The sequence below is a fragment of the Oxyura jamaicensis genome, chromosome 14, assembly GCF_011077185.1.
Source record: "Oxyura jamaicensis isolate SHBP4307 breed ruddy duck chromosome 14, BPBGC_Ojam_1.0, whole genome shotgun sequence".
NCBI lineage: Eukaryota > Metazoa > Chordata > Aves > Anseriformes > Anatidae > Oxyura > Oxyura jamaicensis.
The window spans coordinates 3,433,072-3,454,902 of NC_048906.1; positions in this window are offsets into that span (position 1 = coordinate 3,433,072).

Consider the following 21,831-nt stretch of genomic DNA (forward strand, 5'->3'; position numbering starts at 1 on the left):
GCTCCATCTCCCTTCCCAGCCCGGGCTCGTGTAAGACCTCTCACTGTGACACCCCTCGTTTTTGGAGGCCGTGCTGGCACCCTTGGGTCCCGAGCTGCCTTCGAGCCCCGCGGCTGCCCCCTGAGATGTCAGCCAAACCCGAAAACCCAACGACGTGCACAGGGGCTGCTGACAGTTGTACATTTTCTGTCTATATATAATGGACTTCGTAACATGTTTCCTAGTTTTAATCTAACTTGCTCTAAATTAAAAAGCCCTTCTGTGGGGGAGGAGGGAGGAGCGGTTTCTTCTCCGCTAGCAAATCCACTGTGAAAACCTGTTGTGTTTCCCTGCTCCCCCAGCACTCTGCGAGGAGTTACGGGAGCAAAAGGGATTTCTGTCTTCTACTGTACGTGGTCACAGGACAAACGCACCGGCTGTGGATTTATTTTTTTTGATAGATTGAGTTTTCGGAGGGATTTTTTTTCCTTTTCTAATATATATTTGTGTGGGTGTATGTGCGCGTGCTCTATATATTATATATTTTTAAAAATCAGTGACGAATGTGTGAATGTCTGTGTGGCTAGCAGTTTTGGTGGAATGGCTAGCACTTTTCTGGCTAAATTTTGGGGTGGTGGGGAAGACTTCTAGAAGCGACCCTGGCCTAAGATTTTTTTTTTTCCTTTTTTTTAAAGAAATGCATCTATTTTTTAAGTGACTCTTTTAAAAACATTTTTCCTGAAATCCCTGCCCTGGAGGCCTGGATTTTAGGGTGCATTTCCCTCCTCTTTGGGGTCCTCCACCTGCCAAAAAGCTTCTCCCCCAGGGTCTGATCCCTCTCCCTGGGTGGACAAGCCCTGGAAAAAAAAACCATTCAAGGTGTTGAGATGGACAAACCCTGTTCAGCTTTGGGCTGACCCTGCCCCCCACCCCACCCCTCTGTGTAATATACGCTGATTGATGTTCTCCATGCCCCCCCCTCGGTCCCACTCTGCAAACCACCCGGCACTCGCTGAGCACACCGATACCGGCTTGGTAGGACGGCTTTGCAGCTTCTGTACAAACTTGTACAATTGTAATTTTTTTTTTCATAGTTGTTTACTTCAGATTGTTTTTGTTTGGATGTTGAGCTTTTATTTTCCCCTTTCTCCTTGTTTCCGTCCCTTTCCCCTTTCCTTACCTCACCCTTTTTTGGTGCTTGGGGAAATGGCCATTTTTTTTGTTGTTGTTTTTGCATGTTTTTATTTTTGGCTGCCTTTCTCCTTTTGGACACGATCCTGACTCCTGTGTTTTGGGGAAGGGGAACGTCTGCCCTTACAAATTCTGGGTGACACCTGGAGGGTGGGCTTGGGACCCTGCTGCTGAAGCTGGGAGCTGTGGAAGAGACAAACGCAGCAGCTCCGCATCCCTCGGCTGGGGCCGGGTGCCACCACCTTGGCTTTGAGGTGGGAGAGGTTTTTAACCACAGCTAAAGCCCCTCCAGCCCTGTGTGTCTGAGAACGGTCTGTACCCATCCAGCCCCATCCTTTTCAATAAAATCACCCCTCAAACCAGCTCCTTGTCCTTCCTTTTATCGTTGGAGCATCCTCCTCGCTCCAGCCGCCGGGGACGGGTGGGCGCAGCCTGGGACAGCCGAGGGGGGTGGTGGCAGCGGGGTGCTGTCCCCTGGCCCTTTTCAGGGCTGGAGCAGGCACCGGGACCGGGGGCACCGTCCCCGGGCCGCCGCGAGGGGGAGGCAGCGGCCAGCGGCCGCCCGTGGGCTCCCGTGGGGCTGCGCCTCGCGTGGCCGCGGCGCAACGGGATGGGGAAAAAGGGGTGGGGGGACGACCGGGGGGCTTCATCCCGAAATATTGGCCCTATGAGCTCTCCCCCAGCGTGGCACAGAGCTGGGCGGGATGAGGTCGTGGGCAGTGGGGACATGGGGATGTGCTGGGAGGGGGGAGCCTGGGGTGCAGCGACCCCAAATAGCAGCACGGGGAGGGGGCTCGGGGGGCTTCACCTTCTGTGGGGCCAAGCTCGAGGGCTCTTGTTTCAATTAATTACTTAATAACTACAGCGAGACCCATTAAAAATGCATCAGTGCCTCCGAGGAGAGAACTTCAGCAGAAACAAAATCCATCACTTTGAGCTCTCTTATTAGGATATTATGGTTTCCCCCCCCCCCCATTTGTCTCCAACACCAGCAAAAAGGTGATTTCTGCCCGCTTGCTTCCCTGGGGGCACACCAGAGGTGCCAAGAGGTGCCAAATGGGACAAGGCCTCAACACAGAGAAAGGAAAACTCATCGTCCCCAGCCCGAGGCGAGGACGGTGGCACCAGTGGGGCTGGTTGGGAACACGGCATCCCCAGATGGGCTCCCCCAGTGCTCTGGGGGCACCCTCACTGGTCATACTGGGAGCTGGTGGGGCTCCTGGGAGCTGGAGCTCACGCTGTTCCTGAAGAGTGTTTGTGGGGGAGGCTGGCTGATAGCAATTAGCAGGGGGTGTGATGATGTGGGCAGCTTTCTGGGGCTGCAGGTTTTTTATTTTGCTTATATTTTCTTCTTTTTACCTGAAAGCTAAAGGCTGAGGCTGGATCTAGGGCTGGTTTCTTTTTGCCTCGGGTGGCCCAACGAGGCCTCCGCAGTGTGGATTGGCCTTTCCAGGCCCAGCCAGGCTGCTGGGGGGGCTGAAAATCATTTTGGGGGCACCTGGAGTGACTGGGGCAGCCCATCAGAGGGGGGTTGTGAGGGGCACCGGGGTGGGGAAGGGTCTCGCTGCCTGTGGGGAGCTGCTGTGCGTGCATCTCTCGGCTCTTCTCTCCAAGCAGAAGGTGGGTGCCGTGTTTTGGGGTGGGGAGAGCCCAGGCTCTGGTTTAACCACGGGCATCCAGGCGCTTTGGTGCGCTTCCTGAAAACTGGCTGTCCCCAGGGGTGAGTTTCCAAGTTTCGCTCTGTTTTCACCACTGTCTTGGGTAATTTCCGAGCCCTTTCTGCCCGTCCTAACAGCCTGGTTTGCAAATCCAGCACTGGGGTCAACGGCAACTGCCCCCATGGGTGGGGTGCTGGAAAACCTGGGTGACCCCACGCTGCCTTACACAGGACTCCAAAACGAAGGAGCTGAAGAAGTTGGGTGAAAGCTCCCGGCTTGCCCAGTGGGTGCAGCCCTCCCTTGCCTTCACATCCCTGCTGCTTTTTCAGAGGTGGCAACGCTGGCGGGGAAGCACGGGGGCGAGCGAAGGAAACCTTCACGGTGCAAAGCCTGAAAATATCGCAGGTCGGGGAGGCGCTGGGGTCCCCACGGGGGTCACCTCCCGCGTGGGAGCCCCGGGGCTCCAGCAGGTTTGCCAGGAGGCTCCCCAGCCCCACGCGTGGTGGCCCCGGCCCGTCGCAGGCTGCGTTAACCTTTCCCAAAATACCGAGGGTGCTGGAGCAGGCGGCTGATTTCCAGACGCTGCAGGCACGTGGGAAGAGGGCTGCGGAGGAGCCTGGCGAGCCGGGGTGGCTTTTGCACTTGATTTGCATCTTGGAGCTCCTCGGGGTGTGGAAGATGGGAACGTCGATGAACCGAAGCAGACACCTCGATATCAGCTCAGGGACACTGGTGTCACTTCCAGAGCGGCGTGCTCCTTCTGGAAGCCAAGATTTCAGAAATGCTCGCCTACAGTGCAGGGTTTGAGGCAAAAAGCTCTAGCTTGGGTCTGAAGCCGCCCCGAAATGTGCATTGCGTGCAGTGTGTGGAGGAGCGAGGCGATCTCTTGGTGTTCCCTGGGTCATGCTGACCCTCTGCAAACGCCCTGCAGAGCATCGCCGCCTGCAGCAGTCCCACGCGGCCTCGGTGACGAGCAGCTAATGAATGAGTGGGGGAGACCCCACGCTGTGACTGTGCGATGGAAAACGTGCCAGGAAAAAGGAAGATGGCTTTAAAATGGCAGTAATAGAAGCTCTTCTTATTCGGGTTGCACCACCCCACCATGCCTGGAGCCCACCGAGCCTTCGCTGCGTGCACTGGAGGAGCCCAGACCCCATTTGGGGACAGGCAAGGGACAGTGTCCAGTGCTCCCCTTGGCACCGAGCATCTTAGCGGGTGTCTGTGCTCCCCGAGCCCAGTTGGCAGCAGGATGCGCCCTTTCCTATCCTCCTGCCTCGCCCTGCGTTTCTGTAATTAAAGCTTTCAGAATGATCTTCCCCTTTATTCCCCCAAATCTTGTCCTTAATTAAAATCCCAATCTGGGCCAGCGGGAAGCAGCTGTTGCCTCTTTGCTGCGTGCTCGTGTGTGTGCGCTGTGAGCCGCTAACCCGGCTGCTGGCCCTGCGGGGACAGGACTGGGGGACAGCACGGGGACCCTGCGAGGAGGCAGGGAACACTGCTGTCAGCTGTCCTGCTTGGCTCCTCTGTCCCCCTGATGGCACAGGACCCCCAGGGAGAGATGAGACACCCCACGGACACCCCACGGAGGTGGTGCTGAGCAGGGATGGCCGTGAGGATCACCCTCGCCTTGCCAGCAGGAGCTGAAATCATCCCAGGTACTGGCCCCCCAAAACTGTCACTGCGGGTTTGCCGAGCTCCTGGCCTGGAGGAGGGCTGAAGGATGCCGGTGGATGAAGATGAAGATGGAAACTGGGGCTGGGAGTGTCCCCTGGGCTCAGAATGTCACCGGGGCTCCTTGATGTGTCCAGACCGGGTCAGCTTTCTCATTCTTCCTTTCATTGATGCTCTCACTTGCTCATTGAGAGGAAGCCAGCTGCAGCACTGCGGGATACCAATCCAGCCCTGGCACCTCGCAGGGGGCTGTGGCAGCCCCACCACCCACTGTCCCCAACCGTCCCCAGCACAGCCCCGGGAAGTGACTTCTCCGCTCCCCCCCTGCCCGGGGCCGGTGCTGCTGCAGCCATCCATCATCAGAGCAATTGGGACACCTCGGGGACAATTAGCGAGCCAGCGGTGTTAACTTCATCAAGCGATATGTCTTTTTTAATGAAATCCATGGAAAAAAAAAAAAAAAAAAAAAAAAAAAAAAAAAAAAAAAGTGCTGACAACAGATGTATTATTTCACCTCCAATTTACCGCTGCATGCATTTTTCATTCATGGAAGCGTCTGATATGCAGATGTATTCAGGGCAGAGCAGGTTCAGCACTTGAGGGATCAATTCTGGTGGCACACCTGGGATAAAAGCACTTGGCTGAGTGCACTGCTGTTCCCAAAGCAAAGCCCAAAGGCTGTGTCCAGGATGGGCTGGAAGGCTGATCATCTTTTCCCAGACCATTGTGGCCGCATCGAGGTGGCTTCTCCAGGAGACCCTCCTTCCCTCTCTGTCTCCCTGGTCACCACCATCACCCCTTGAACCTCAAGGCCAAAGCCAGGTGACCCCAAGTGGTCTGCGTTTGGCCTCCAGATGCCTCTGAAGCTCCTTTCCCCCCGGGTGCTGCGTGTTTCTTGCTGTGCTGGGGGGAACCAAACTCCCGAAGCCAGGTGGAGTTTCAGCTCTGTGCGCCAATGAAAAATATCTGAGGTCTTTTTCCCTCTCATTAGGAATGGAAGAAGGGAGTCTTCTCTCTTCTGGGTACTATGCAACCAGCATCAATTATTTAGGACAGCATCTCTCTGACAAATAATTTTTTTATGTGGGGAGATTAAATCCAACTTTTTAATATAATAACAAAAGCCATCTCTCTCTCACGAGTCATCATATTTCATGCAGAAAAGAGGTCCCAGGCATCCATTTCTGTATTGATCAGCAAATAGGTCCTTGTATAGATTTAGTTCACCTAACCTTGTTTAATTTTGGATTCATTGATTCAATGCAAAGATCTAGATGAAAAGCAAGTGGGCTGTTTCCAGTGCTGGTGATGCTATTTTTAAATAAATCTAGTGCATGCTAAAATAAATATGCAAAGCATCTTATAAGTCCGTGTACGGGTGGGGAAGAGGAGACCAGATGTACTAAAATATTTAATAAACTTTTTCTTGACTTCTCAAACCACGTGTTTGGTTTAGTAAGTGCTGGTGATATTTAACCCAACATAACTTGCTCTGCCCCGCTGCCCGTGCCCAGTGCGAGTGGGTCCACGGGAGCCTGGCGGAGCAGCGGTGACATCGGCGCCACATTGAAATGCAAAGCTCATTAACTGTGTCTGGGATTTTTGGTTTGTTTGTTTCTTTTTTGTTTTCACGTTCGTTACAAGAGCAGGAGATGAAATACCCATCTACAATTCTCTTTCATCTCCAGGCATGTTATTTATTTATTTATTTATTTATTTATTTATTTTCCCTACCGTTGCTCGGATGACAAAGTTTCTCCTTCAGATTTTTATTTGATTTCAGAAGATGAGAAAGAATTAAAAGCATCTCAGGGAAGGCTGGGCTTACGTTACCCTACCCGGGACCCTGCAGAAGGGGAGCATGTGAGCTGCCAGCAATGCCTGGCCCCAAGGGCAGGCGTTCACCCATTTCCATCACCCTTGGGTGACCACGCCACGGAGCTCAGCCCGCTGTCCTGGAGAGCAGCATCCCGCTTGGGTGTATGTGCCTGTGTCCTCAAAACCCTCGCCTTTCGATCCAAGCAAAGCTAATTGAGTTGCAGTTTTGATCACATCTGATGCTGATAATCAGATTCCCTTGGGTGATACAGAGATGGGGCTGGTGGAGGTGGGAGCGAGCTGCGGGCTCACACACCCGTGCTGGTTGGTGCTGCTTGGTCCCTATGAGACACTGGAGAAGCTGCATGGGAACCTGGCTCCATCTTTTGGAGCTGGCCAAATTTAGTGCATGTCTCAATAGGAACTTCACTAAGTGGGCTGGGCTGGTTTTGGTCAAAAAAAGGCCAATTTGCAAAACCCCGATGTGGCTCCATCTTGCTGAAGCCTGATGGGAGCACCCCCGGCACTGTGGCACTCATCAGGTTGGGGGAAAATCAATACTCCTTCACCCTGACCCAGGCTTCTGGACCAGAAAGTGGCGAGCTGAGGATGTTCAGGTGGGCAGGCTTCCAGGCAGCCTCAGTGGTCCCTGCAGCAGATTCCTTCCCATCTGATGATACCCAACCCACAAAAATTTGGGTGATTTTTTTTTTCTTTGCCTTTGATGAAACCAGCACTCAGATCTCTTGTTTCCACTGACTCATCCTTATCAACATTTCATGTGAGGGGCTTGGGAGTAATGTTCAATGCAGTTGACGCTACCCGAAGTCTCAGGAAAGGACTTTAACCAAGTACCCAGCCCCTGAGCATCCAGGTGGTCCCAAAGGACACCCATTTATGTTACCCTTGGGAGCAGTTTGTTAATCGTCATGCTGATATGTGGCAGCCCTGTGTGGTTCCCAGGGAGGCCAGGAGATGCAGTTCTTGAGTGAGGAATACTCAGCTATTCTCTGTGTGAATAATGGAGACTTTGAGGAACAGGGGAATAGCAAAATACAAAGGGAATGGGAGAAAGGAGCTCTCCTTCTGCAGGGCTTGGCGGCCCTGAGGCACTTGCTCCCCTCCCATAGCTTGGCGTGGATCTGGGGTGCCAAGGAGCAGGTCTGTCCGTCCAAAGGGCTGGGCAAACATGAGAGGGAAAGCTCTTCTCCCTTGAATTCATCTGACTTTTTTATTTTATTTTATTTTATTTTATATTTTATTTTATTTTATTTTATTATTTTATTTTATTTTATTTTATTTTATTTTATTTTATTTTATTTTATTTTATTTTATTTTATTTTATTTTATTTTAATCTCACTTTGTATTTAAGATCCTGGACTGAGACTCAGGATTGCTAGTTTCAAAAGCTTTCAGTTACTTTTTTTCTTTTTATTGCTGATTGTTTCCTTTTCCCTTTTACATCTTATTTTCATAACTTACTCCTTGAGAAGTGCCAAAATACTGGAATCACAGAAAGCAAACCAAGAAGCCCTGCTTTTCCATGTGGCTGCAGTCAGGGGATTTCAGGTTGCAGTGGATTTCCACCACAGTGAACGCAATCCGCCCTGCTCTCTGTTTTCCAGTTTCTGACACTAATTGAGGGTGCCATCTCTTCTCTGTGGGTTTGCAGCTGTGGTTTAATACACCTAATCTCCCTGAACGTGCTTGCTTGTGTTAATTACACCAACTCTTGTCAACAGCAATTCTGCCACTTCAGCTTCTTCTTATTTTATTTTATTTTATTTTATTTTATTTTATTTTATTTTATTTTATTTTATTTTATTTTATTTTATTTTATTTTATTTTATATATATATATATAATTTCTTTTTTTTCGAACCATTGCTTTTTCCCAGTCAATTTTTAACACCTGCCTGCTCTGGCTTCAGCCACCTCCTGTGGCAGGACCCAGCTCTGAGCCAGCAGAACAGCCTCAGGGAGGATCCCGCTGCACCCAGGATGTCGTGCGATCGAGGGAGGGTGATCTGATGCTTCCTTCTCAACCTGCAAAGCCACCGTCTTTCCTTGGCCACCCATTGCTACTTCTGACGAGGCAGCAGAGGGTTCCAGACCTGAGTGTTGGCGTTGGTTTGGCCACATGGGGATGAGCAGTGGCTCCCCAGGTCCCCGTGTGGTGGGGTGTGGGTGGAAGTGTCTGGGCCAGGCTCCGGTGGGGCTTGGAGCTGGAGGAGCTTCCTGCCACTGAGCTGCCAGAGGGAGGGACATGCTCGTAAGAAAGGCACATAAAAGAGAAGAGAGAGCCTCCTGCATGGGCCCTGCAAATGAAATGTACTAGCCTGGTGCAGGAGGCGGCCAGAAGCCAGGAGCTCTGAATGCCACAGCCAGAAGGATGGAGGAGAGAGCACTGCCAAGCCAGCGGACTTCAGGCAGGCCGGAGCCGAGGCCGGAGGAAATGTGGGCAGCCTGGGAAGGAAAAGACGAGGCCGAGAATCTGGAGTGCAAGGTGGCAGCTGGAAACAGGAGAACCGAGGGCTCTTTGTGCTGGAGGTGTCGCTGCCCTTGGAGCTGCCTCTGAGGGTCCAAGAGGGGACGGAGCTGGGCCCATCCACTGGTGTGGTTCAGATCACTAATGAGCTAATTAGTTGCTATGGAAATGCAATGTGGGAGAACTTTGGGGAGGAAAAAAAAAATATAGGTAATTTTTATTTGTTTGGGCCTAGTTCCTATAGCAACAGGATAACTTGTCACCGACTACCAGTTGGTTTCCATGGCGTTGGCTGCTAGTTCTGGGTTATTAATGCCTCCGAGCACGAAGCAGAGCGACTTACTGAGCAGGGCTCAGGGCTCGTGGTCGTCCTCCATCACATGCATAGGAGCTTTGAGTTCAGCCAAGCTCTGTCCTCGCCTTTGCCACGAAGTCAGCACGTGCCCAGGAGCTGGGGAGAAGTGCTCCTCGCCAGCAGGTACATCCAGCTGGTTCTGGAAGCATCCAGTAGCTTCCCCCTTGCCTTCATTTCAAGACATCCCGAAATGAATAATCCATCACCTCATAGCTCGCTTCCCTTGCAGCATCACTTGATTTTTAATTGGATTTTTCTCTCGGTTCAGCTTCCAGATGCTTGGCGGTGATGTGCCTTTCTCTGCTAAATTAAAGTCTTTTAGCACCTGGCAGTTTTGCTGGGAAGGGACTTATTGTAATTAAGTCACTTCTCGTCTCTCCCAAATGAAGCAGTTTGTTTGGCAGCAGTCTCGCACTGCCACGTTGCCCCTCTTTGTGTGCCGCCGGACAAAAGGGGTGCAGACCCTGGTGGAGGTGTCATGAGACCTCTCCAGTCCCTTCAGATGCTGAGCCTTGGAGCCAGACCAAACCCCGGGGCTGTTGGTTTGGGAGAGAGGTTGGTTTTATTCTAGTTTTTCATTCCCCCCCACCAGCTTTCTGCAGGTGATAATTACCCGGTAGGAGCTAAAATCTCCATCTCTCTCCCCATTTATCGACCCGTGCTCCACTTTGAAGCATCAGCCACTTCTCTCTGACCAAGTCCTGCAGCCAAGCGATGCTCAGCAGGACTGTGCTCAACCTCCATCGGCTTTGAAGCCGTGTGACAGCAGCTACTGCTTCTTGGTGAAAAAAGAGATTTCGGTCCAGCTTTGAAGGCAAACAGGGTGCTCAGTGTGCAGGTAAACCTTTAAAAACATTTGGCTGAGGGCACCGCGCAGTCGGAAGGGAGGCATGAAGCAAACCAGCCTGCAAAGCCCAGCTACTCCTCACCGGACTTTTTCCCTCAAATCTCTTGGCAAGCCTTGCTCCTGGCCTCGCAGTGCTGCATGCTGTGCTTGCAGCTGCTCCTTTCAGCCCAAATGGCTCGACACGAGGGTTGGACGCAGCACAGCCCAAATGCCTCGACACGAGGGTGTGCAGGAGGCTGGAGGATGAGGTGGGGAGGAAGGTCCTGGGCCACTGCGGTGGGGTTGGGCTGGGAAAGCTGGGGAAGGCAAGTCTTCAAGGTGGAAGGAAGGATCCATGCAAGTGTTTCTGCGTCAACCTTAGTGCCTCTCGAAGGACAGAAAAATCTTGTTAGAAGTCCCTCCGCAGGACCTGTGTTTGTTCCTTCATGCGTCTGTTTCCAGCAGTGGTACCCATGGGGAGGGAGCCTGGGGGAATGCTGTATTTAGGCAAGTGGCGATGGTGGATTTAGCACTGAGACAGGCTGCTGGGTGGAGAGGGGCACTGGGATGAAGGGGACACATCAAGCACACCAAGAACCCAGCTCCAAGGCAGTGATCCAGGTTGGTAATCTGGGACGGGGGCACAGGACCCTCCTGCCCCTCTCAGCATCTCAGCTTTCGATAACAGCTACGCTCAGCAGTCACCTCCGAGATGCAGCCCACGACTCACGGGCCTCCTGTCCACAGCAGCACTCCGGGGTGACCCACAGCTCCTGAGGAGCGTTTCAGCCCGACCCCGTTGAATTCAGCAGACAGCACTGTGTCCGTGCAGGCGAGAGGACTCCGCTTGTAGGCCGTGATCTGGCTGGCGTCCTGCAAAGACAGGCAGCAGATGGTGCTTTGGGCCCAGCCTCACCTGGTTCTCCTCCTTCCCTTCCTTCGCTCGTGGCTGGCAAGAAACGCTTCCTGGCTCGGTTTGAGCTGCAGATCTCCCAGCTATGGTTTGGCTGCTCCTGTGCTATTAGAGCTCCTTGCAAAACCAGCGTTTCCCCCTGCACTGCTTTGCTCCGAGCGTCTGGCCCCGTTGTGGCAGAGGAGGGGAAAGGACGACATGTCCCTCGACACAAGGAGCGGCTGGGTGCTGAGGGCTCTGCAGTGACGGGGAAGGAACTCCTGGAACTGCTGGTGGCCTGGCTGAAGCCCTGTGGCGAGCACCGGCCATACCGCCCAGCTCGGCGGTGAGGGTGGCGGCAGGAGGAAGCAGTGTCTGGTTTTATGACACACACACGCACGGACGTGTCTTTAGCCTGAGTAACCTTCTCCTAACCAGAGAGAGGAGCCTTGTGCTGCGCCCCAGGCTCTCTGGGGAGGCTGGTGGGAGAGCTGCAGGGAACTTGGTGTGGGTGCTGGCACCCCAAAACGCCTCGGCTGCGTCCATCACCCAGCTGTGACGGCCTCCGTCCGCTCCTGGCCACCGCCAGCCTTGCCTTGCCGGGAGCATGTCTGTCCGGGTGAGCACGGCGAGGTGTTTCCTGTGGGGCCACTAACCAGCGGTTGGGCGAGCGTTGCTGGCTCGAGTGCAGGTTTTCCCACTTCCCCAGCCCTTTCCCCGCTCTCGATCCATCCACGGGAGCACGTCTTGGGCGAGCTGCTCCTTGCCCAGCTCCTCGACCTCACCCACGGGAGGAACGGGCGCACGGTGTCCCAGTACAGTGAGGGCTGGCTCCGAGAGGTGAGACCTTTGAGATTTTTTGGCTCCTTGGCTCCAGGAGCTGTCTGTGGAAGAAAAGACGGAGCCCAGTGAGCGTGAGTCCACGTGGGTGAGTCCGGGTGGGATGGGTGGGCTCCCTGCCTGCCAGGAGGGGGCATTTGGACGTGCCAAGGGGTGGTCACCAGCCTGGAGCATCCTGATGGGATCTGGAAGGGTTGGGAGGAATTTTTTCTCCAGGGCTGGGCTCCTCATCTGCCCCCGGTGGGGAAGGAGGCATGGATGTGGTGGCCTGGGGGTTGTCCTGGTGTCTGTAGGGACTCAGGGTGGTTTCCTGGTCTACCTTGGGTTGCAGCAACATGCTCCAGAGCCTGAGCAGGGATTTTATTCCTGGCTGGCCAACAGGACACCTGCTTTTGGGGGGATCATTTTTACAAAAGCTGCCCGTTCCCGGGGCAGTTCACAGTGTGCAGGGTTATCTCTGATGGGACGCCCTGGGCTTTCAGTGGCCAGCAGGGATTTTTGCTCCATGTGTGGGCAAGCCACTTTGCGTCTCCTCTAACCTGCAGGGCAGGTTGTCCCGGGGCCGGTGGCTCTCTGCGGATCCCAGCCCCTGCGTCAATGCCACCGAGGTGCTCGCGGTGTCGGGGAGCCCAGGTGGAGGGGCGCTGCTGCAGGGATCCGGGCCGTGTCCCGTCTCCAGGACACCCCCGCTCCGTGGCCCTTCTCCATCCTGTTTAAACTTTCATGACCAAATCAGCTTCTGCAGCAGAGCAAACATCCTCCTGTAAATAAACCGCACAGATGGGGCTTTATTTGAACAAGCTGATGCGTGCTGTGCAGCGGGGTGCTGGGGTGGGCGCACCTCGCCCAGCCCTGCCGGGGGCTCGCCCCATGCCCAGGGGGCACCTGGCACCCCCAGATCTCCCAGCCCATGCCTGGGGCCAGGGAAGTCCACGGATTTGGCTCTGATGTGGGAAAATGGGCCTGGAGGTGGTGGCAGCCCCGCTGGAGCTGGGGAAGTGGGGAGGTTCCTACTCTTCCCCAGGGTTTCTCGCCTCCACGATCAGAGCAGCCAGGTTTGAAAACGGAAGGTGGTAAATGCTGCCGGAGGTCTCACCTGGAAAATGTCAAAGCAAACAGGTGCCTGCGCTACCTGAGAAAACCCCCAGTGCTTCTTTTGGAAGCACTGAAATGCTTCAACACACTTGATTTTTTTTTCCTTTCCCCCACTTTAATTATTTGTTTACTTTGCACTGAATTTGCACAGAGTTCCCTTTGCCCTCATTTTTCAGCCAGATCACTGTTAGCTGAGGTTTCTCGTGGCTCTGGGCTCAGCCTTGGGCTGCAGGGACTCGCAGCATCCCGGGGCTGTGTCTGAGCTAATTCCCCTCCCTGCTCCCTGGTGCGGGTCTGGCCGAGCCCACCCAGGGCATCATCTCCCCTGCCACGTGTGCTGCTGCGGGTGACAAATGCCACGGAGCCGAGCAGCTCCGTGCTGATAAATCACAACAGAGCTTATCAGCTGCAAACCTCAGACACTTTTCCATCCACCTGGAAGCCAGCCCTGAACCTGAGCTGCCCTCAGCCCTTGCCTTGGTTCTGCTTTGCTGCCGGCAGCTTTATTATTATCTTATTTTTAATAGAGCATTTCGAGACTGCAGCGAGTGACAGGAGAGTGATTTGTGATGTGTCAGGTTTCCTGCCCTTTCTCTTACAGCCCTGGCTTACAAAAATATGCTCCCACTGGGATTGCTTTGGTTCCATCTCTGTTGGCCCGTGCAAATTCCTCTTCATTATTTGTCCTGAGGATGTGCCTGGAGGGCTCGGGAGGGCTTCTGCCTCCTGGTGCCCTCATGGGAAGGCTGTGTCCATTCCAGGAGATGAAGGGAAGTGCTTTGGGCACGCAGGCAGGCGGTGGCACCTCTGGAGGTGAGACCCTGGCCATGGTGCAGTCTGGTCTTGCACAGCCTCATCTCTTCCATGCCCTGTACCTCGAGGTTTTGACCCTGACACCTTTATAAACCCCTGCTCAGTAGGGAATTGGTCAGCACATGGGCATGAAGCTGCTTTTGGTGGTGGTCAGCTCAGGGCCATGGGCACCAGGAGCCCCCCAAAGCCCTCGCAGGGTGGCTGGGGCTTTTCTGCAGCACTGAGATCCTGGTGACAGCAAGTGAGCAATTAGCTGAGGCTGATGAATGCATCTGAGGGAAGACTTTGCTCATGGAAATGAGCACAGCTCGTACCTGCTGTTCCCCGCCACCCGGCCGTGCCGCGCTCTGCCTTCCTGCAGCTTCTCCCCTCTTCCAGAGATCTTGGAGTGCTGCACAGCCAGCACCAAATTAAGCTGTTAACGGGGAATCAAGGAGGTCTCTGCTTCCCAGATGGGGAACCAGGAGCGCAGGACACAACGAAGCTGTTCAGCCCCATGCAAAACCTCCGTGGTGGAGCCGAGCACCAGCCTGCAGCGGGGCTGCAAATCCTCCTCCTATTCTCTGCTTTATTGAAGAGCACCGGGGGATTTTTAGTGGCCGTGTTTAGATTACTCATTCATTTTCCTCTCCTTAGTCCCTCTCCACCTTGGCAGAGTGCATCTCCTTTATTAGCTCTATACTTGCAGTGCGGTGACAAAGCTGCTAGCAGATCCTTTTGCCCTGCAGGCCACCCTCTTAAAAACCAAGTGAAGCATCCTTAGCTCGTGTGAGTGGATGCAACCACATTTCCTAGTGGTAAAGGTGCCAGTTCTTCCCCTGGAGAGCACTTGTAGCACATAGACTGCAGCTCTTAGGGTTACAGCACAGACCTTGCTGGGAGCTGAGTGTTTTAGGACCTTCAGGAGGACAGAAGTGATGGAGAGGTGCTGCTCAGGGTGAGCCTGTGCACGACCATCCCGGCCAGGCTGACGTGCTGACTGCTGGCTGCAGCCCTGCGCTGCGCTGGAGGCTGGACGGCGGAGCTGGACGGAGCCCAGTGCTTTCAGCAGAGAGAGAAAATTGCCTGGCAGAGGAAGCAGCGAGAAGTAAAGCGCTTGTTGCTCAGGCAGGAAATTGCCATCTCCCCCTGAGCCTGCGTCTCCAGTAGAGGCTGCGGGCACAGGGGCAGCCGAACACTCGGCCGGGGCTACGCAGCCCACAGTGCCTGACGGAGCCCGAGGAACCACAGCTCAAAAAAAAAAAAAAAAAATAGGGAAATTCAAGTCCTGGCCATTGCCACCCATAAAAGCACCATGCCATGGTGCTCGCGGTGGGGCAGCATCCGTCCTCCCTTGCTGGCAGGTACCAGGCATACACATTTTAGGTGGCTGAGCTTCTTGCTTCTGCAACGGCAATGCTTGGATTTGGGGCTGATCCTGGCCTGGCAAAGCTCTGCTAATGCAGCTCCTCTGGATCAGAGCCAGCAGAGCTGTGGGTGGAATTTCACCTTTCTCCATAGAGGGAGATGCTCCGAGACTTGGATGCGCGCAGGCAGCAGCTCTCTTCTGCTTAGAAATTGCTTTGGTTCCCCAAGCCAAGCGGCAGTGGGAACTGCTTGCCCAGCAGAAGCTGCTGGTGGGGGCAGCCTGTGGGCCATCCTGAGGGCCTAGAGCCACTTGGCTTCTGTTAGCCCCTTCCTTCTCCCTCTCTCTGCAGAATAAGGGGGTCTGGGACCAATGTTTGTGAGTTGGAAGGGGTCTGGAGAGGCTGGTTTCCAGGTCTTAGGTGATGAAAGACGTAGAAATGCCAAAAAGTATGATGGATGGAGCAAATCCAAGTGGACAGGCTCATGGGCTGTGGCACAGCAGGGGTGGCTGCATTCCCAGGGGTGGGGATGGGCTGGGGGGAGGCTGCCTCGTGGTTACTCCATCCCTCGAGGAAACTGGGGCCCCAAACCAGCTTTCACCCCCTGATTAATCAGAAGGAGAAAATAATAAAAGCACAGCGTCCCATCAGATATAATTAACAGAAAAAAAAAAGAAGAGATTTTTCAAAGTTTGGGTCCTGAGAAGGGATGTTTTATTCATGGCCCGGCAGGGAAGTGCTCGCGATGCCATTAATTACGGGAGCTGCCGGGTGCTGCGCCTGCTCCCACAAGCTCAGCTCGGCTTTGTCATCCTGACACCCGGGACTGGGAACAGGGACAGCAGGGAGAAGCATGGGGCCAGGACGTCCCCTGAGCTCCCAGCATTGTGCGGGATGAGGGTGGCTGCAGCTCCCCTGGGCTCTGTGCGGCCCCAGGAGCAGCGCGTGGCTCCGAGTGTTTGCTGTGCTAGGAAATGTCCCCAGTAACTTTCCAGGGAGGTAATAAAATATCTGGTATTGAGCAAACAAGAACAGGTGCAGGGACAACATGACAGGGGAGAGGGACCTGGGAACGGTCCCCAAGGGAGGCGGCAAGGAACAGCCCAAATGCACAGCTGGGAAGCCACATTTATAATGCTGCCATGAAAGAAACTTCTCCAAAAAAAAAAAAATATATATATATATATTATTATTTTTTTGTAAGATGAAAGCGGTGAAACAAGGCTGGGAAGTGGGACAAGCACCTGGGCTGGAAGTAGAGGTGACGGTGGCATCGTTAGCTCAGCTCCAGCGCTGCACCCAGGGGTGCTGGTGCGCTCCCAGGCCAGGCACCCGGCGGGTGGCACTGCAAGGAGAAAGGCCTCCTTTGTGCCTGCGGTGCCTGATGCTTTGAAAGGGCAGACGTAGCCTCCAAGGAGCAAAAAAAATAATGAGGGAAGCATCCGCTGGCTGCCCAGCAAGGAGGGACGGTGCCCAGGAGCGTTGGGTAGCAGCAGCCCGCGGTGCTCAGCGGTGTCCTGGGCACCCGGTGGACTCCCTGCAATTTGGGGAGCTGGATGCAACCCTGGGGCCAGCAGGCTGCATTAACGCCTCCCTTTTAATCAAAGTAATGCTCCCTTGCGCCTCGGCCCAGGCGGTGTCGGGCTGGGGGGGGAAGATTAATCGCCGAGCCGCCGTGCTCCAAAACCCGACCGCAGCGACAGGCTCTGCTCAGACAGCCCCGCCGCCCGCCTGCCCTCGGCGCTCCATTTTCCCTGGAGATGCAGCAACCAAAGGGAATTCAAACTGCAGCGCTGAAAATCCCAACTTTTCCATGGGGTTTCAGTGTAGGGCTTAGGAGGGTTCGAGCTGCAAGGGTGCAGCAGGGAGAGCTGGTGGGGGCTGCGTCCCTTTGTGGGGTTTTGCTCTGCTGCGGCCGCATCCTGCCACGGCTCTGCTGGCTCAGCCCCGGGCAGGAGGTGGCAGGAGGCTGGTGATGAGGTGATGAGGGCTCCACCAAGCCCCAAGCCTCAACTGCACCGTGGAGCCCGCCCTGGCTGCTGCAGGAGCATTTCCTAAGGAGCCAAGAGCAATAATAGGTCTAAAGGGTTTTATCCGGGGGATCCCATCCTGCATGCAACAACCTCCCATCCCCTAAAGCGCAAAGAAACCCAAACGCCGTCAGGGAAGCAGCATCAGCTACCCAGGGGGGATGCAATTAGCTTAATTACTGAGAGTACTTGTGGGAAGATGGTGAGCTCTGCCCGGCTGAGCCTAATGAGAGCAGAAGCACCCAGCTCCCCAGCCTGTTGGGCTGGTGGCTTATAAATAGGAGGAACAAGGGGGTAAGAGGGATGTTGGGGGAGGGCTGTGAGGGGCAGAGCTGGCCTGTGGCTCCTTATGGGGTGAGTTGTGCCCCTCGGGGGCTGTGGGGGGGTCCCAATGCGGTGCTGCGGAGGAGGCGGCGTGGGACAGTCTGTCACTGCAGCGGGGCTGGGCTGGCTCCCAGGCATGCCAGCTCCATCTGCTCGCACAGCAGAGCCCTCCTGTTCGGCCTCCGAGTCCAGCAAAGGTAGCTCGTAACCCTTGCTCAGGGCTGGCTCTGTGCGAAGCCACGTGCTCTACGGAAAACCACTCTCCCTGGGGAGAAATCCTCCGGTGTTATCGAGATAGCTGCTATTGAGACAAAATCCCAATGAAAGGTATGGGATGGGTGCTCCTGGAAAGCAGGTCTGAGGAGCTCTGCGAAGGCAGGGTTTGTGGGGAGGAAAGGGTTTGTCTGTGGGGGGCAGGTGGGCAGGGACCTGCACTGTGCTGCCTGTGCTGTGCTGGGCTAATTAGCAGCACCGCTCCCTGAGCCTTCTGCTTTGCTCCAAACGTGTCAGCCCTGAAACTTTAATGCCTCTACACTGCTGCTTCAATTATTAACCACCGTGGTAATGGAGAAGCCAGGCTGGGCTCAGGCTCTGTGCATGGCTCTGGGGGCACACAGGAGGCAGCAGCGCAGCTCTGAGCATCGTAGGGCTGCTCGCTGCAGCTCAGACACTGCTTGGCCCCCAGCCTGCTTTGGCTGCCTCCTCGGTGCTTTGGGGAATTTCCTCCAGCTTGTTCCTGCTCTGCAGGGACCGAGCAGCGTCCCGGTATCTCTTGCTCTCTGCCTGTGCTGTGTTTTCCTTGTTAAATTTGCTGGAAGGGATTGATGCTCTCAGGGGGCTGATGGAGATGTCTGAACCCTCCGAATTAACATTTGCGATGTTGTCTGCAATCCAGGGAACATCTGTGGCTTTTCCAGGGTCCTGTCCCTATGGTACAAACGGTGCCCAGTGGGGCCAGCAGAGAAGTGTGTGCTGGGTGCAGGGATGGGGCTCGTCCCCTGCCACCAGTAGTACCCCATCGTGCTGGGGAAGAGCCTCCCTCTAGCTACAAAATGTTTGCCAAAAATGTAAAACTCCTGTGCTAACAGGCTAATGAATTAATTACAGCTCATTAGCAGAATTACAATCCCATTAGTACCTCTGGATGATGGCTGGGAGGGGGAGGCTGATCCTGAGAGGATGTGGGCTGCTGAGCAGCAGCGTTTGCACAGCAGAACCTGGGGTGCTGCGGGGCTGGCTCCCAGAAATGGGGTCCTGCTCTGGCAGCCCCTCCTGGGAACCCCTAAATGATGGCCCTTAGCATCAATTTCCACATATGGTTTCCTGGAAGCAGTCTTCCCAGAACAGAAGCACTGACGTTTCCCAGCACACCAGGGAATTTGCTTAGGTCCCTTCTTGGAGCAGGTTCACAAAAATCCCCTGTAGGTGTGGACGGACAAAGGGAATGGGCTGAGCCCACGCAGGGCAGGTCCTGGTGTCTTTGCTCTTTGCTCTCTCTGGGAGCAGAGGCTGCCTTCTGCCCCACTTCTCCCCTCAATCTTATTAGCACTTCCTTTATTCTCTGTTCTCATTGCTGTCACTCATTTCTTTGATCCTTTTAATTTATTATTTTTATTTCAAAGATTTTTTTTTTTTTTAAAAGGCTCTGCCGGCAAGGTGAGGTGAGCGTGGACCTGGCTGATTAAATATAGCAGGGAGATGTGCTGATCAAAGCACGCCAGCCTCGGGGTGCATCGCTCATCCTCCGCACCCTTGGTCCCTTTCCCACCTCCTCTTTCCCCTGCACCCATCTCTGATGGGAACTGGGGGAGTGCAGGGCCCTGCCACCCGCCCAGATAAACAGCTCAAGACCTTAAGCCCCGGCTGGAACAAACACCAAATCTTCCTTAATTTCTGTTCCCCGATCCTGATGCTTAGGATCCGGGTGCTTCTGTAATGCAGCAACACACCTCATGAATAAAGATTAAGTTGATTAAAAAGGAAAACCCAGAGCATGGCAGAATAAAAGTGATTTGCAGAGATTAGATGCTCTGGCACATCAGGAGTTCCCTGAAGGGCTGAGCTAACATGTTCAAGCATTTAAGCCCTCTTCCCTGTTTTGTAACTAATGGCTTTGGGTCGGGATGACTAACTCTCTGAAGTGATAACCGTCCCCACGAGGCAGAGGTGAGCCTTCATTTGCTGAAGAGCTAGACTGGTCCAGGAGGCCTGCATGCCCTGCTAAAACCAGCTCTGAGGTCTCCGCAGGTCCTGGTGCTCCCTATTGCAGCAGCCAAGTGTGGGGGTACAAGCCTTGCACCCCAGCAGGCACAGCCTCTTCCATCCTCCTGCATCCAGGGCGTCCCTTGCTATCAGGTGCCCAAACAGCAGATTTCCATGAATCAGGCTAGGAGGAGAAAAATCAATGTTTTTCTTCCTGTTTGCAAATGTGAGGCTGGACATGAGGCTCCTCCAAATGCTGCTCCAGCCATCAGACCTTTGCAAAAAAGCCCAGGTACATCCTTCCCTAACAACTGGAGAAAAAGGAGGAACAAAAATCCAAACATTTCTTCTGTCCCCAGGGATCTTCTTCCCAGGAGAGCCCTGAGGCTGCTGGCTCCTTGTTGCACCCCCGGGGTGATTGCTCCAGCCTGTGCTGGTAAAAGGACATGGAAAATTATTTAACGAAGCGGTGGGGAGAGGAATGTGTGTGCAAAACCTAGCAAATCCTTTGGCTGGGATTTACAGGGGTAGATACGAGGGCAGAAAGCAGCCTGCTTCATTTTCAGTGACGCAACCTCTGTCTTCATCAGAATTTATTATATGCTATCTGCTCGGCAGAAACATCTCTTTTCTGGGCAAGGACCGTGTCTTGTTAAGCCCTGTTTGAACGAACAAGGCCATCCCTGTACCCGGGAGATTATAAAGTAATTGGCCTTTTAATTCTGGCCTGACGCGATGCTCTCCGTGCCGCAGTTTTTCCTCCGGTTTCGTTCCTCTCTGGAGATGCCGTCACCGAGCCAGCCGGGGGAAGCCAGCCCCGAGTCTGTGCGTGTCCACGTGGGGACCTCTGAGTGTCCCAAAACGTGGGGACAGCCACCCCAGGGAGGGCGTGCCGGGAGCAGAGCATCCTCGGCTCTGTCGGAAGGAGGCAGCTGCAGAGCAGGAAGCTGGCGGTGGCAGGGGGGAAGGCAGCAAATTGAGCTAATTTTAAGATTTCCATGATAGATTTCCGAATTGGATTACGTGGCTCGGTTGCTGGCGATGGCAGGGTCTGGAGCCGGTGATTCGAGGCCCCCTCTTCCCTCCTGCCTGTCCCTGCGTGACCCGGGGAGCCTCGGCTCCCGCTGTAGTATTTTTCTGTGCGAGCCAAATTCCATCACGGGTAATTACGCTCCCGTCTCCTCAAATTCCCCGGGAGGCAGCGATGCAATTCACCGCTCCTCTCCCCGCCGAGGCAGGCTCCGGTGCTGCAGCCCGGAGGTGGCCGCATTGCAGGCGCCCGAGCCCCGGCGATGCTCGCGCCGCTTCGCTCAGCGTTGCAACGTGAAACAAGTGCTCTGCTCCGAGTTCCTGGCTGCTGACGGGAGTGGGGAGGTCTGGAGGGTGTGCTCGGACCCGGCACGCTGTCTGCGTGCATCGGGGTGGCTGTGCTCGGGTGCTGGGGGATGCAGCTGTTTCGGGAAGGAGGCAAAAGCCGTGAATCCGACCCGAAATGCAGCTGGCAGAGCAGCGGCTCCCCCCGCTCCTCCCTGCAGTTACAACCATTCATCCTGAGCGCCTGTAGCCAGTGCTGTGTTTTGGCAGAAATTACCAGCCCATCAATCCAGGCAGCTATTTCTTATCCCCCCCGCAGCTTCGGCGGGGAAGAAGTACGAAGCAATGCAAATATTGAAAGGCTGCACGTGGGGGATTAGTGACTTGGCAATGAAAATATTTGACCTACTTCTTGGTGAGCACCGGCAAGGTCAGACGGGGCTGTGTTTCTTCCCCAACTTCTGCCCAGAGGAATTTTGGTGTCATGGTTATTTCTTTTTGAATGCGCTGCTTGTTTCCTATGGAGTAGGAAGGGAAAGGCTCGGGGACTGGAGCTGTGGGGCTGTGTGAGGGCTGGGCCCCCATCCGTAATTTTTGGGGTGCTGGGATGCTCAGGTGGGCGATCTCATCTGCAGCACAAACACCCCTGAATATTTGCAGGACTCTCCCTGCAAACACAGAAGGGAACAAGCAACTCCTTTTGTTCTGAGCAGAGATTGTACGTGCTGAGAATCCTCGTCTGAACAAACGAACGGGTTTTTCTTCCAACAAACATCACTGATCTCTCTTTTTCTTTTTTTTTTTTTTTTTTTTTTTTTCCCCTCTCCTTTTCACGTGTTGTTCGCTCTGTTCTACAAACAATGTTCTTTTAAGCCCGGGCAGAAAACTGTCTTCAGAGCATGATGCAATGGCAGAGAGCAGCGATGTCTGCCTGGCAATGAGATTAAGCGGAAGTCATTTATAAAGGTCTTCTCATCCCAAAGCAGGGG